The sequence below is a fragment of the Bidens hawaiensis genome, unplaced genomic scaffold (assembly GCF_021521415.1).
Source record: "Bidens hawaiensis isolate Kalapana, Puna unplaced genomic scaffold, B.hawaiensis_p1.1 tig00025172_1, whole genome shotgun sequence".
Taxonomy (NCBI): Eukaryota; Viridiplantae; Streptophyta; class Magnoliopsida; order Asterales; family Asteraceae; genus Bidens; species Bidens hawaiensis.
The window spans coordinates 41,437-51,411 of NW_027493998.1; the positions used below are offsets into that span (position 1 = coordinate 41,437).

Genomic DNA, 9,975 nt, shown 5'->3' on the forward strand with positions numbered 1-9,975 from the left:
CACCTCCACAGTTGGTGGCAAGCAAGAAATACATTCTGAATCATTTACTCATTTTCACATTCTTATCTTCTGCAATATCTTATTCTCACACCGGAGAATTACCCCAAAGAGGACCCATCTGTCCCTTTCTGAGGGGTAAGCTCACGGTGCTGTTCGTTTTGTAGGTGAAAGAACTCGTATCTCGGAAAACCATCGGTGATATAGCACACTCATACCCGAGGAACGTAGATCGAATACAAGTAAGTCGATCCACGCTTCTTCATAAATCATCCCGATTACTTAAATAGTTTGATGATACTTAAATTACCAACAATTCACATGATTTGAATCTGGGATAAGGCGTTGCCTATTTATTTAGTAGTTTAATTACATAAAAATTAACCTTGTGCATTCTTTGAAACTCGATATGTTATGCATATGTATTCATTAGCTATATGATAAAAATTTAATTTTTCAGCAGTTTGAGAGTAATAGTAAGAATTTTTATTATGTTATGAATTATTCTCTATTATAGTGACTCTCCACCTATATTTGCCATAAAGTGATAACTCTTCATATGCTTAACTCTTTTATGCAATTACTTTTGTGTTAAATGTAATGAGCTTATACAATGGCATTCTACTCTATATTATGATATGCACGAAAACTATTTCTCTATATCTCTATATTGCTAATAAATTCTAGTTGTTTTACAACATATTATCATTTGATATAGTTTTTTAGGATTTTAATTTGGTTAATTCCCTAAAACTAGTTAAACTTTTATTTTATATACTTATCACCGTACTAACGATTCACACTTGTCTACGTGCCTTCTTTTAACGACAATATAAAAAATTATTGAGTACTAAAAAATTACAAAACCGTCATATGTGATTGGGGAGTTAATGGTTACCACAGTTTGACTAGTATAGGAACGAAAAATTTGTCCATTTTTTTCACCTATAAATAAACAATGTCCTTTATATCATCGTGTGTCTTTGACACGAAGATAACATGGTTATTGAAATTTTATCATTATACAATCTCTAATTAAAATATGTTGCTAGATTCTCTTCCAATGAATTGCATTGCACTGTCGGCATTTTGCACCACACGAAACTTAGTCACAATGAGAAATCCCATATCATCGAATCAATACTACTAAGTGTTTGTCTGTTTAATAAAGGCTACACTATAAATCCTCGTCTCCTTTCAAATACTTAACCTTACGCGATAACTTGGTCATAACAAACAATCTCTTCTCATCATTTCATTCAGGCACGTTTCAACTTCTATCTGTTTAATCACTAGTTTGAACCTCATGCGAAGCCCTCCTGCTATAACAATGTAACCCAAGTGGTGAGAAAGATTCCAAAATGGCCCGTCTCAATTCCGTTTTCACGATGAGATTCAACGTAAAATGAGAAACTGACACGTGGCGTCAAAATCTCATTGTCAAGATGGAATTTATCTCAAAACTTCATCGCCACGATGATTTTTGAGATAAATTTCATCATGACGATGAGATTTTGAAGACACGTGTCAATTTCTCATTCGACTTTGAATGTCGATGGGACGAGTCTTCTTAGGGGGTGTTTGGGATTCTTTATTTCATCAACTTATAACTTATAAACTTTTTAAAAAATTAATAAGATGTAAAAGGTGTTTGACAAACCATAAGACATTATGGATTTTAACTTTTGAAGAAGGCAAAATAAAAGGGGTTTGAAAAGTTAAGAATCTCTAAATTATTAACTTAATGAGTTTGATATTCCCATTAAAGCCTTACATCCTCACTTCACAACTAAGCAATCCCAAACACTATTTAAAAAACAACTATCTGATTTATAAAATAATGTTCTTTTTGGTCATTTCACTTCTTAAAAAACAACTTCTAATCCAAACACTTTTTTATAAATTCCTTTTTAAAAAGTCATAAATTAATAATTCCTTTACACAAAAAGTCCTTTTAGACTTATATAAGGAATCCAAAACACACCCTTAGTAAATTGACAAAAGAAGACATTAACGCCCTGTTCTTGAGTTTTTATAAAGGAGGGAAAAGAAAGGAAAACTAAGGATAGTTAATAAATAGGTATTCTTGAGTTTTTTTAGGATGGAAAGGAAAGGAGAAGGAGTAGTTAGGAGGGATTAAATTAATGTATTTTCTCAATAAGTTATCCTTCCAAAAATGGGATAATTACTAAGGATAACTATTTTTTAACAAAGTTATCCTTTTCATTCATCTAATTTCCTTCCAACTCAAGAACACACCTAATTAAAAAAAATTTCTCCATGGCTTTATAGCCTAGTGACATCTTGGTGGTGGGATAAGGCTTAGGGACCATAAGGTCCTGGGTTCGAATCCCACAAAGGGGTTTTTCGAAGATTTATTGGGTTTCCTCCTGAATTGGTGGTTAGGCATTATTGCCTAGTGGAGATGGATATGATCGCGTGGTTCTCCTGGTGACACGATGATACTCTAGTGGTCCGTGAGTGATCCTAATTTACTGTTCAAAAAAAAAATTCATTCCCTTTCCTTTCCTTTCCTTTCTTATCATTCCCTCTCATTTTCTTTTCTTTAATTAGATAAAGAACAAGGCGTAATACAATGTTATTTTAAGAATTTTCTTTACTTAAAAATTAGGATTTTAAAATGATGAGTTCACCGACGAATGTTGAGATGAAAGTTTAAACATCGGCTGACACCGGTAATTGGAAACCATTGGCGGCAGCTTTTTCCTACATTTCATATGCTTGCACACACTTTATATATACACACATATGGCTTTTATCATGTTACCGAGATCTTCTCATCACCCTAAAGAACACAATGAAAAAGAATCACAGCAGCACTAAATCAAGAATCATATTATTCTTTATTACTATTGTTCTGGTCGGTGGCGCCTTGATCTTCAATTACTTACGGGCTTCATCTTCCTCTGCCATTACCTCAATCCATTATAATTGGGTTCGCGAGAATAATGATCTTGTGACACTGCCTAATTTCTTCAATCAGACTCATAAGGTCACCCAATTATCCACTTTTTATGTTTTGATTTGTTCTTAATTTGATCCATTTACTGCCATTGCCTTTGGACTGTTGCTATGTTCATCTGATTATTAATTTTGACTTTTGTGGTCAAAGCTAGTTATATCAGATTCGATGTTGATATGATTTTTGTTACAAATTAACAATCGGAAACGTTTGCGCTTATTTTAGACTGCTTGTTGGAGAATTCAAATTAGTTAATGTTTTTACGGCCCGACCAGAATTAACATAAATGTACATTAGTACAAAATTTATGTTAAGTCCGGTCGCTCGGGCCGTTGCGTAGCTACATTAGTACGAATTTGACATTGGGTCGAACTGAAGTTTGACCAAAAAAGTCAAAATTAGTTTCATTCAATTGGCATTGCCTTTGGGATAATGGGTTTCTCTTGTTTGTAACATATTAGTTCATCTGAGACTAGTAGTCTATCAAAGTATGAATCTTTTACTTATTTTCATTTATTTATTGTTACATTTAGATTGCAGATTTTAAGGATCAAAAAGAAAAGATTCCTGAGAGGTTGCTATCAGGAACTTTTGCTGATTTACCCGCACCCGAATCCGAATGGGAAGAGATGGCACCCGCACCCGTACCACGTCTCGACGGTGCTTCAATACAAATTAATAATCTTTTTTATGTGTTTTCTGGATATAGAACCCTTGGCCATGTAAGAATCAGTCTTTATGCAAAACCTTTATTTTGTTCATTTTGAGTGTATTTGCAATAATTGCTTTTGAATTATGTGATAGGTACATTCTCATATTGATGTTTACAATTTCACAAGCAACAAATGGGAAGAAAGCTTTGATACACCAAAACAAATGGCTAATTCTATTTAGGAATGGCAACCGAAGGGAGATATATTTATGTTGTCTCGGGTCAACAGGGCCCGCAATGTCGAACACCTCCCGTAGCCGAAACATTTTTGCTCGATACTCAAACAAGAAAATGGCAGTCATTTCCACCATTACCAGAACCAAGGTGTGCTATGCAAATCTGTTTTTTGATTTTTTCAAATTAGCTTTTGTGTTAAATAATGAAATATGATTTCGAACTTATTGTTATTTTTAATTTCCAGGTATGCCCCTGCAACTCAGTTTTGGAGGGGAAGACTTCATGTGATGGGGGGTGGTAAGGAGAACCGTCACACGCCTAGTACAGATCATTGGAGTATTGCAGTGAAAAACGGGAAGCCGTTAGAGAAAACATGGAGGGTAGAAGTGTCAATTCCTCGTGGTGGTCCACATAGGTAAAAATCGACTTGAACTAATAATATGCTTGTATGCTCGTATGGAATCTATTGGTTTTATAAAATAATAAAATTCTATGTTGTGTTAACTTTTAATAAATAGAGCTTGTGTTGCTGTCGGTGATCGGTTGTATGTTATTGGCGGTCAAGAGGGTGACTTTATGCCTAAACCGGGGTCTCCTATCTTCAAGTGTTCACGCAGGCACGAGGTAATGTGTTTTGACTTTTGCGTGTCAAACCTGATATTTTCATAAACTGAAGTGTTGTTCAAAATTTTGTAGGTTGTTTATGGTGATGTTTACATGCTTGATGACAAGATGACGTGGCACACATTGCCATCTATGCCAAACCCGATTCACATATAGAAGCTTCATGGGTGGTTCTTAACAATTCCATTGTGATTGCTGGTGGTACGACTGAGAAAAATCCCATGACAAAGCGGATGATATTAGTTGGAGAGTTGTTTCGGTTTGATCTCGACTCAAAGGTATAGCTATCACTTCTTTTTATTTTAGTTTTGATATAAATAAGCAAACGCGTCTGATAATATACAAATCTACACAGAAATGGCATGTGATTGGAAGGCTTCCTTATCGTGTGAAAACTACACAAGCAGCGTACTGGAATGGATGGTTTTATATCACATCGGGACAGCGAGACAAAGGGCCAGATAATCCACAGCCGAAGCAAGTTGTGGGGGATTTGTGGCGCACCAAATTGAGGCTGTAAAAAGACTGTTCTTGTTTCTCAAACAAACCTTTTCTTTTTTGCTTGTTTTATTTGTCGCGATATACTGATATAGTATTCGATCAAGAGTAATTTTGTTACAGTTTTGATAGTTAATGCATGGTAAATATTGTTTCAAGTTTGTGGTTTTGGTTAGCTTAGAGGTAACAATTGTGGGCTCAACCTTTATGAATCTCAGGTGCAGTTGGGCATTCAGTTACATTATTATTAGACTGTTTTATGTCACCCAACACTTGCTGTTAGAAAATTAACATAAGATGACAGAAGTCTTTAACGAGTAAAACTAAATCAGTTTTACTCTTTTATTTTAACTGCCCAACAGTTTGCAGCTCGTAAATTAACATAACAGTCAACGTATAAAAGCACCATAATCTCTAAATCAACCAACTGAACTGAAGCATGCGACAAATAGTCAAATTGCATATGTGATGACATAGAAGTTTCAGTAAGCAGGTAACACAATAGTTAAAATGTGTAAACGACAAACCTTTGGCCAATAGCTGAACTAAGGTAGAAACATTGCGAATGCCGAGACTCTGAATATGCATATATATACTAAAATTTTTAGTTTAGCTAGAGAATAAATAAAGAAAAAACTCATAACCATATATCGTATGAAATGCAAGTTAGTCTTAATGTATTTTGTGTGCAGATGAAACAAATGTTTGACTGCTAAATCGGTAGCTTCAATGTTGTCACTTGTCAGTTGTCACAACAAAGCAGGTGGAACAATAAGAGGAATACAACTCATGAAATAACATAAGATTAAAATCTCTAATCCATCTAAGCTCAGCAGCATTGTGGGCAAGAGCACGATAGTGCGCCTTAGCACTCAATCATGCAACTGTATGTTGTTTCTTGGAACTCCATCTGCATAGGGTGGATTCATGAAACACACGTTGCCTTAGTGGTAGATCGCCAATCATCTAGGCAAACACCATCCACATAAGCAAGAATAGTGATAGTAGAGGTCTATGAATCGTCAAGCCTTGTGTAATAAAGTACAAAAGAATGCGTCTGATAGTGGTCCGGTGATGATCAAGTTTCTAAATAAAGTAGGAAGTCTTACTAACCACATATTTAATCTTTGGCCGTGTTAACATAAGATTAAAATAAAACAACAAAACACGTAACACAATTTATTTACGACCATTTGTTTAATTGTATATTAATGTAATTTTACAGTCCTTTGGAAATATAGATTATAAAGTTATAATTGTTGTAGTAAAACACTAAAACTATACCACACTTCATGATATATATAACATTCATGCAGTGGATGTAATTAAAAGCATACGATTTAACTTGTAGGATAAAGATGGTGAGGCAGCCGAGGCTTGGCAAGAGCTACCAATGGCTTAGCCATCCATAAGTTATGTAGGCTCTCCTCGAGAACAACATGTGGCTCATTGGGTGGCAACTCCCAGCTGAACCCTTGTATGAGCCTAGACAACAGCATTACAGCCATGGTTGTGCCCAACAACAACCCCAGGGCACCCTCGCCTACCAGTGCTAAATGACAACATGTGAAGGTTGTGGCTAGTTAGCACCACAACCTTGTTGTCATTCATGTGACGGTCTGGATTAAACGTTAGTGGGTCATCCCACACCTCATGGTTCCGCCCTAGCCCCACACGACTCACTATCACCTGGCTATCTTTTGGTATGAAATATCCAGCAACAGTAGTGTTGCGGGATGCCACTCGAGGGAGGGTGAAAGGTGCAATAGGGTGTAACCTCAAAGCCTCCTTCACACATGCATTGATGTAATTTAAGTGAACTAGATCTGATTCTTGCACGAGTCTATCTTTACCAACCAAAGAATCAAGCTCGCGGACTGCCTTTTCTAAGATCCTTGGTTCGTTTATCATTTCTGCAAGCGTCCATTCGATACTGTTCCACGTATTATTAAATGTTGCAATCATCAGATCCTATAACACACACAAACTAATCAATATTATTATAATTAAAGTAGAATATGTTTTCATTGGAACACATAAAATAAAACACGCAAATGTTTTGATTTCTAGGTGGTCTAGGAGATTGATAAGCATTTCTAGAATGTTTTGAAACATGTTTGGTTTGTAGGCTCAAAATACCCTTTAATTAACACATAATCTTTATTTTTCGTACCCATATAGCATAGGAATTGGGAAGTTTAAGAATTTTGATTCATTCATGCCTAACTTGAAATATAAATGTGGCCATTATGTAGCCTTAGAAGAAATAACCCAATACTAACAAACTATTACGGACCCACTGCTATCACTCAAGGCTCAAATGTAAAAGCACCTACAGACAGAGGCTATCACGTTACTGGTGGTCCATGAAAGCAGACAATATCTGGTTGCATGAAATAAACTAAGTTGCATATGACTGCTAGCCATGTTGATATCTCCACGTTTTGTGCACAACACCGTACTTGTCAAGCGACGTAGTCGTCCCTATCTATGCTAAGGTGGCAAGTGTAATTGGATGGTTTGGTTTTAGGCAAATGAACTCTAAGCAAACTCCACTGAGAATTAACTTCAAGCACATCTCAATTTTACTGGAGTTTGATTGGCTTATAAGCAAACCGACCAACGTTGCTTGCCACCTCAGTGGGTCTGACAAGTTTGCTTGCCATCCCAAGACCATTTTGCTTGTCATAAACATTTCGTGTCAGGATTCTTTTAGTATCGGTTAAAAACAAAACACGTTTCAAAAAAGGTCTTAGAAACGCTTATCATATTCCTAGACCACCAAAAATAAGAAGAATTTGAATCTTACAAGGATCTGGGCTTTAATGTGATCCGGAGTTAGCTGAGGGTCTTCAAGATTGATGAAAACATCAAGCAAATCATCTTTTTTTGTCCTAACACCATCTTTCCATTGTTGTATCCTCTCATCGATCAAAGGGTCTTGATGCTTTCTTGCTGTGCGAATAGCACTCCTTATGACTCTCTCATGCCCATCAAAATCAGTGATCCATCGCAAGTATGGGAAGAAATCCGTCATGCAGAAAGCGTAAGTGTAAGCAAGAATCGTAAAAAATGATTCAACATGCTCGGTCTCTTCATCCCCATGGCCACCATCCGCACTCTCTTTGCCAAAATAGCTACTTCCAAACATGATCTTTCTTGCGATGTTGTTTGTGTACTGTTGCACGATAATCCTAACATTTACTACCCCTCCGGTGACCAGAACATTAGACTCGAAACGGTTGTAAATGTACCTAAAAGATATACATATTAATTTGGATATCAGGTTTAAGTAATTTTTTTTGGGCAAGAATACAACTGTTTGAATACAATAAAAGTTACGCTGCAAACCCCCCCCCCCCCCTCTCCCGTTTAATCTAACACGTTTCCAAGATGAAACACTAATAAACATGCTAGTATATATATACATATCCGGTAGAGATTTTAAAATGGGTTTTATATACCTAGTTCCTTAAAAGACATTCTAATATTCATTCATATACGGAAAGTAGTCACTAAAAGTTAAAAATATACTAATAGTGTAATAAAATCGTTATGTACTAAGAACATCTCAACACTACTACCTTAGAAGATTATCGGCTTCTTCATCTCGCTTGTTTTGAAGCCATTTGTGCCCAGAAGCCGAAACAATCTCGGTAGCTATGATTCTCCTCATGTTCTTCCAATGCTCACTCATTGGAACAAGAGAAGTGTTCAAGTAACCATCGCTCGTTAGATAACCTGACATGCAATCAGGCCTTGATGCAAAAATCTCATCATTGTCCTTCAAAAACTCACAAGCAATCTTTGGATCACTCACCGCTATAACATGCACATGCCCAAGACGGATGCATATGATCTTGGTTTCCATTTCTTCCATCATCCTGTGAATCCATCGGAATGTAGGTTTGTTCTTAAGCATGGGAATTAAACTTCCGATGTAGGGAAAGGGTTTTGGGCCCGGTGGAAGAGGTGGCAGGCGTTTCGAATGTCGGGGGCATCTAATCACTATGAAGATAACTATGAATATGAGGAAGAGAGTGAAGATGATCATGATGAGTTTGAAAGAAAGTTTTAACAAAATAATCTTCTACTTGTGTTGCTTTGTTCGTAGTTCTACCATTTAAATAACGGGTTCATTTAATTGTTGTAATTAAATTATTTTGACAAGTATTGTATTACTTATTGCTTTTCAAACTTTTAATAAATGTTAATTAAGCCCTTAGTCTCTTGTTTTCAATAACAAGATTAGAGCATGCCCTGGTGTTTGTGAGTATTTTTAAAGGAGAAAGTGAAACACCCATAACCTGGGATGTCTTGTATGTTGGGTTTACATATGCAACTCGTTTTTAAACTTTGAATTTAAAATTTTAAAGTTAACACAACACCACAATGGAAGTCTTACATAACTAAACATGTATAAAGCATAGGAGACATTGCGAAAACTGGTGCCCATACAAAGGGGCGATGAGTGGATGTTTGGCTATGACTAATTGTTAATAATATTGCACTTTTAAATTTAATATGTGTTGGAATGCAATTTCATTGAGTTGTTTTTATATTTTATAGGTTACAAATTGAAACGAGCTAATTATATTAGATTTTGGAATCTATAATTTACACCATGTCATGAATTCTAAATAAATCAAGTGGAAGTAAACTACATATCACATGAATTAGAAGAAAAGAAAATAAGATTAGTTTTATTTTAGTTTCTTTTGATTTGTAACGGGAAAAAGGATAATAAAGAGGTTGGAAGTCTGGATGGTTTGCACAAAAGAAATAAAAAGAAATCATGATCAAGTTCTTTATGGTTTTCATCTGGTCCAATCAGAAAATTAGAGGAATCACCCATGCATCAAGTAAACAAGTAAAAAAGAAAATATGGCATACGGGGGATAGGGCTGAAGGGGGGGTTGGCAGGACGCACGAAGAAAAGGATCAAACGGCCTAGGGTTGTGCTATTAGAGACAACAGTTTCATA

The 9,975-nt window shown here is 35.8% G+C and overlaps 2 pseudogenes across 1 annotated transcript; one reads left to right on the forward strand and one right to left on the reverse strand.

Annotated features, from left to right (window-relative positions):
• The first annotated feature begins 2,680 nt into the window (after positions 1 to 2,680).
• On the forward strand, positions 2,681 to 5,054 carry LOC143570891 (kelch repeat-containing protein At3g27220-like; annotated as a pseudogene). The gene is made up of 7 exons (XR_013142011.1): positions 2,681 to 3,010; positions 3,514 to 3,702; positions 3,785 to 4,016; positions 4,114 to 4,284; positions 4,388 to 4,493; positions 4,566 to 4,771; positions 4,849 to 5,054. The product of XR_013142011.1 is annotated as a kelch repeat-containing protein At3g27220-like (transcript).
• Positions 5,055 to 6,331: 1,277 nt separating this feature from the next.
• On the reverse strand, positions 6,332 to 9,045 carry LOC143570899 (tryptophan N-monooxygenase CYP79A68 pseudogene; annotated as a pseudogene).
• Positions 9,046 to 9,975: the final 930 nt, after the last annotated feature.